This window comes from Aotus nancymaae, unplaced genomic scaffold (genome assembly GCF_030222135.1).
Source record: "Aotus nancymaae isolate 86718 unplaced genomic scaffold, 86718_ANA_hifiasm-v0.15.2.pri h1tg000010l, whole genome shotgun sequence".
Lineage (NCBI taxonomy): Eukaryota > Metazoa > Chordata > Mammalia > Primates > Aotidae > Aotus > Aotus nancymaae.
In genome coordinates, this window is record NW_026988421.1 from 66,838,824 (window position 1) to 66,845,424 (window position 6,601).

Sequence of the window (6,601 nt, forward strand, 5' to 3'; positions counted from 1 at the left end):
CAAGCGATTCTCCTGCCTCAGCCTCCAAAGCAGCTGGGATTACAGGTGCGTACCACCACACTCGGCTATTTTTTATGTTTTTAGTAGAGACGGAGTTTCACCATGTTGACCAGGCTGGTCTTGAACTTCTGACCTCAGGTGATCCACCCACCTCAGCCTCCCAAAGTGCTGGGATTACAGGCATGAGCCACCGCGCCCAGTATGTGCTGAGCTTTTTAAAGGAACAAAACAATATTTCACCAGTGTTCCAACCAGAACTCTGAGCAAGACCACAGGTTACTGACTGGACAACAAATAGAAAAGCCTTTTTTTTTTCTTTTTTTTTTTGAGACAGAGTCTCTGTCACCTAGGCTGCAGTGCAGTGGTGTGACCTCAGCTCACTGCAACCTTCGCCTCCTGGGCTCAAGCGACCCTCCTACCTCAGCCTCCCAAGTAGCTGGGAGCCCAGGTGTCTGTCACCACGCCCAGCAATTTTTTTTTTTTTTTGTATTTTTTGGTAGAGACAGTTCTGTCATGTTGCTCAGGCTGGCCTTGAACTCCTGAGCTCAAGTGATCTGCCTGCCTCAGCATCTCAAAGTTTTGGGATTGCAGGTGTGAACCACTGTGCCTGGCTGGAAAGTCCTTTTTTTTTCCTCTTTGAGACAGTTTCACTCTTGTTGCCCAGGCTGGAGTGCAATGGCGTGACCTCAGCTCACTGCAACCTCTGTCACCCAGGCTCAAGTGATTCTCCTGCCGCAGCCTCCCAAGTAGCTGGGATTCCAGGCAGGCACCAGCATGCCCAGCTATTTTTTGTGTTTTTAGTAGAGACGGGGTTTCACTATGTTGGTCAGGCTGGTCTTGAACTCCTGACCTCAGGTGATCCGCCCACCTTGGCCTCCCAAAGTAATGGAATTATAGGTGTAAGCCACCGCGCCCAGATGAAAAGTCCTTTTATATCAAACTTTATATCAACTCTGAATGGTTAAACTGGGATATCAGTTGAGAGGAGCTGCATGAAGCTTGTACTTAATTTGTATCCTGACTGTTGAGCTATAACTGCACTATCTGCTTTAATCATCACATTGTAAAGACTAAATCAGGTGGATCAACCCTGAGTGTGATCTGAAAAGCTGTAGAATGCTGCTCCTTCCCCCCAGTCACTTCTGGGATTTGATAGACAGTCTAGATCAGTGGTTTTCATGCTTTAATGTGGCTAAGAATGGCAGCCCAAGGTTGTATATCCAAAACCAGGCACACTGTCCTTTATGCATGATTTAATGGATTTTCACAGGACTTTTGAGCCCACTGAACCCTAGCATGCCCCTCACCTCTGGTCATTAGCCCTAACTCTCCAAAATATAAGTTTGCCTGTTCATTATGTACTCTTCTTAATTTTTTTTTTTTTTTGAGACGGAGTTTTGCTCTTGTTGCCCAGGCTAAAGTGAAATGGTACGATCTCAGCTCACTGCAACCTCTGCTTCCCAGTTCAAGCGATTCTCCTGCCTCAGCCTCCCGAGTAGCTGGAATTACAGGCATGTGCCACCGTGTCCAGCTAATTTTTTGTATTTTTAGTAGAGACACGATTTTGTCATGTTGGTCAGGTTGGTCTCGAACTCCCTACCTCAGGTGATCCGCCTACCTTAGCCTCCCAAAGTGCTGGGATTAAAGGGGGTGAGCCACCGTGCCTGGCTGACTTTTCCTAGTTTTATCCCAGTCCTTTCTGCACTTCCTTCTCCTTGGTTTGAACTTCCACTGCTGCCCTCCTCACCCCATCCCATTGTGCCCTCTAGAAGCCTGTTCTGTTGTTAACAAACTGCCCTAAGTTCTCAGCTGCACCACTGAATACTCTTTCACTCTCCTCACCTTTCCCTATGGATACTGGAGCCCAAGGAAGACAGGTCTTCAGATGGAGAGGAACTACTGTACTCAGGGAACTACACCCGAGGAGCCTCATGCTGCTACTGTGAAGGCTGGAGATTTGGGGGAGGTTTTGGAAGGGAGTGAGTATATTTTGCATGTGGGAGGAATGAAAGTAAATGGCACCATGGCGTAGGCTATGAGGATTTAAAAAATATCTACAAATTGACACTCCTTTCAAGAGATAGGTTGTGGAGATTTAAAGAATATCCACACACACACACACACAAAGAATATCCACAAATTCTGTGACACTTCTTTCAAAAGACAGACCCTAATTTCCCTCCCCTTGAGTGTGGTCTGGTCTGTCTTAGTAACTCACTTCTAACAAATAGAATGAGGCAGAAATGATAGTGTGATTTCTGAGCCTGGATCATATAAGACATTGTGGCTTCAGTGTCTCCCTTGGATCACTTGCTCTGAGAGAAGCCAGGGGCCATGTCACAAGGACACCCAAGCAGCCGCAAGGAGAAGCACACGGCAAGGAACTGAGGCCTCCTGCCAAAAGCCACATGAGGGCGCCATCCTGAAAGCAGGTCCTGGAGTGCCATTAACCCTTCAGATGATTGCAGCCCCAGCCTCGACATCTCAACTGCAACCTCCTGAGGGACTCTGAGCCAGAACCACCTAGATATGCCAGTCCCTAATTTTTGGCCACAGAAACTTTCAGATAATAAAATGCTTGTTTACCTATGTAACAAACCTGCATGTCCTGCACATGTATCCTGGAATTTAAAATAAAATAAAATTACAGGCCGAGTACAGTGGCTCACACCTGTAATCCCAGCACTTTGGGAGGCTGAGGTAGGAGGATCACCTGGGGTCAGGAGTTTGAGACCAGCCTGGCCAACATGGTGAAACCCTGTCTTTACGAAAAATACAAAAATTAGCCGGGCATGGTGGTGGCACGCCTGTAATCCCAGCTACTTGGGAGGCTGAGGCAGGAGAATCACTTGAACCCAGGAGGCGGAGGTTGCAGTGAGTGGAGATCACGCCATTGCACTCCAGCCGGGGCAACAAGAGCAAAACTTTGTTTCAAAAAAAAAAAAAAGAAAGTTTATTTGTTTATTTTCCCAAGGTTGAGGACGCTTACCCGTGACACAGCCTCAGGAGGTCCTGATGACATGTGCCCAAGGTGGTCAGAGCACAGCTTGGTTTTACACATTTTAGGGAGACAGGAAGACATCAATCAACATATGTACAATGAACATTGGTTTGGTCTGGAAAGGCAGGACAACTTGAAGTGGGGAAGAGGGCTTCAGGTTAAAGGTAGGTGAGAAACAAATGGTTGCATTTTCTGATTAGCCTTTCCAAAGAAGGCAATTAGATATGCATTTATCTCAGTGAGCAGAAGGATGACTTTGAATAGAATGGGAGGCAGGTTTGCCACATGCAGTTCCCAGCTTGAATTTTCCCTTTAGCTTAATGATCTTGGGGGTCCAAGATATTTTCCTTTCACAGGATGAAGGTTGGGCAGATTCGTTAGCAGCTCCTTCTAAGACTGGTGGTTTTGTAAACTTAGGGTTCCTTAGCTGTGACATCAATGTGTGGTGTGCACAGCATCCACCCAAGCTGCTCTGCATGACCCCTGTGGGATGCAGAGGACAAGGGGAACTGAGGCAAACATGAAGCTTACACTGCCTGCCGTGCCGTGCCACAAATAAGAAGAGTCTTTTGTCCTTGACCCATATGTCTCATGTCTTCTGCCAGCATCTGTGAGCCTCTGAAACTATGGCAGGCTAACTTGCTAGCTTGCAAGTAGGGTAAAATTTTGGATCCTCCCCCATTCTTGACACCTTTATACACACTTGACTACAAGTGCCTTGAGAGTAGGGACTGTGTCTTAATGGACTTTGCTTACCCTGTAGATGACAGAAAGTAGTTGCTTGTGGTAGGTAGTAATTACCTACTAATGCAGCTTTGGTGTAAAGGACTTTGGATGTAAGTACTCAGATTTATTTGCTGAATCCAGCTCTTGAAAAAATTGCCACGACTCCTTATTTAGCCACAGATCTTCTTACCCTGGTCATTAGATATTGTACATTCCTTGGGTTTGCAGAAGGTGAAACCTCATGAGAAAGTGAAGTTTTGGGGGCTAAAAATTGCTACAGATAATTCACACTGTGAATAAGCCCTACTGCAGATAGTGGAGGTGACTAATTTATCAGACTGGGTATTTCGGGGAGGTAGTGTGCTGTGGTGCAGTGAGAATGGAAATGCCTGTCTTTGTTATTAGCCTCACAATAACATCAAATATACCATGCCATTTCCCAGAAGAGTCAGGATGATTGCAAACAGACCTGTCTGAGCTCGAATGAAGGAATGAATGAGAGCTTCTGGTGCCTGATGTCTTAGAAGTAAATTCTGCTAATAAGTAAGCCCAGTCGTGACCCTTTTGCAACATGAGTAAGCCCAGTCATGACCAGGCAAGACTGCTGGCTGGGCTTGCTCATGGGAGGGAAACCTTCCGGGCTGCAGCTTTAATCTGGGTTTTGAAGTGGAAGCTAATCTAGCCATCCTTTTCTGGCTTAGGAGGAGGGTAAAAAGAATCTTGAGAGCATTTGAGCAGACGTAGCTTTCAGAGGCAGACAAAGTCAAGGGGGGAAATGCTTTGCTCACAGTCTATGGCTGATAGCTACTAAAGATCACTTCGTTTCATCTGTTATTTTTTTTATTTTTATTTTTTTGAGACGGAGTTTCGCTCTTGTTACCCAGGCTGGAGTGCAATGGCGCGATCTCGGCTCACTGCAACCTCCACCTCCTGGGTTCAGGCAATTCTCCTGCCTCAGCCTCCTGAGTAGCTGGGATTACAGGCACGCGCCACCATGCCCAGCTAATTTTTTGTATTTTTAGTAGAGACGGGGTTTTACCATGTTGACCAGGATGGTCTCGATCTCTTGACCTCGTGATCCACCCGCCTTGGCCTCCCAAAGTGCTGGGATTATAGGCGTGAGCCACCGCGCCCGGCCTTTTTTTTTTTTTTTTTTTTTTTTAAGACAGGGTTTCACCATGTTGGCCAGGCTGGTCTTGAACTCCTGACCTCAGGTGATCCACCTGCCTTGGCCTCCCAAAGTGCTGAGATTACAGGCAAGAGCCACCACGCCCGGCCCATTTGTCATTTTATTTTTTTTATTTTTTTATTTTTTTTTGTTTTTTGTTTTTTCCATTTGTCATTTTATTGATTAAAAAACTGTATGCTAGCAGTGAAGTTGTCACGTGGAAAAAAAAAGAGAAAAAAACAGGTATACTGGCTAAATTACTGAGATAGGTGATTGCTTTGGGAGTTCCAGTTGAACTCATTTCTATTTCATTAGACTCCTCATTTTATCTTCTTCCTTTGGCTCTGTTAAAAGAGAAAAATTACAATGAATTTAGTTTAAACATCTTAACTGGCTTTTAGTTCCAATTCTACAATTGGGCAATGCTTCATTCTGTAAAACGGAATGAGTGTTCCAATGAGAAGCGGAAGTTGGTTTTACAGTTACAGACAGAACAGGGCCCAGGAAAGCAGAAACGAAAAGTGGATTGGTTGGTACAAAGTTACTTTTCTTGTAAAAGTTAAAGAACAGGGGACTTCTTCATGCCAGCTAAAACTGGCCTGCTTGGGGATTTTTGAGACAGGGTCTCTTTCTAGTGCCCAGGCTGGAGTGCAGTAGAGGCACGATCTAAGCTTACTACAGTCTCAACTCCCAGGCTCAAGTGATCCACCCTCCTTAGCCTCCCAGTAGCTGGGACTACAAGCGCCGGCCACCACGCCTGGCTAATTTTTTCTTTTTTTTTGGTAGAGACAGGGTATCACTATGCCTAGGCTGGTCTGGAACTCCTGAGCTCAGGCGATCTGCCCACCTCGGCATCCCAAAGTGCTGGTATTACAGACGTGAGCCACCACGCCCAGCCTGTTTGGGGATATGCCTAGCATTTCTCTCTCTTTCCTGATTTCTTGGAAGGCCAGATAAAGATCTTAGCTTTGGCGTGGTGGTGTGGAACTTCAGCATGAATAACTCCATTTTGGTTTGGTTTGAGCGTAATGCAGGAGCTCAGTCTGAACTAACGACCTCCTCTACATTTTATTTAACAGCTCTGACACCCTTCCTGCACACCCGGGGAACTTGGGTGCAGCATTCTAACGCCTGCTCAGCATGATTCCACATTTTCTCCAGTCCCATAATCCAGAGGAGGCTGGGCCTGGAGCAGGCTTGCCTCGCCAAGTTCCGGCTCCGTGCGTGTGTGATGCAGTGCCATGCCCGAGTGGGGAGGAGCCGCGGAAGAGAAAGCCTAAGTGGAAAGGGGTGGGCACGCTGGGACCCGCTCACCTCTCAGGCACACAGCCCAGCCCAGCAAGGCAGTCACACCAAGGCAGTAAACGAGGGCAGAAGGGCGCGAGGGGCTGCAGGTGGCGCCCCTGTGCCCCACTTGTTCTGCCAGGGCTGGGAAAGGGAAGCGGTCCCTCGGAAGCGCTGGCTGCGCTAGCTTAGGGTGGACGTGGGTAACGCTCAGCTGTCTCCCCGCAGGCGCCCTATGCGAGGGTTTGTTTCTGGGGGAGACCCGCACCAGCACGGAGAGAGAGAGAGATGGAGGGATGCACGTTACCCCGGTGGGGCGCCACCGCGCCCTGTAGCCCCGGGCACGCGCCGACGCCCCGCCCTGTCCGTGACGCGCTCGCGCGGGCCTCCGCCCCATCCTCCTCCCGCGCGGGCCCCAGCGC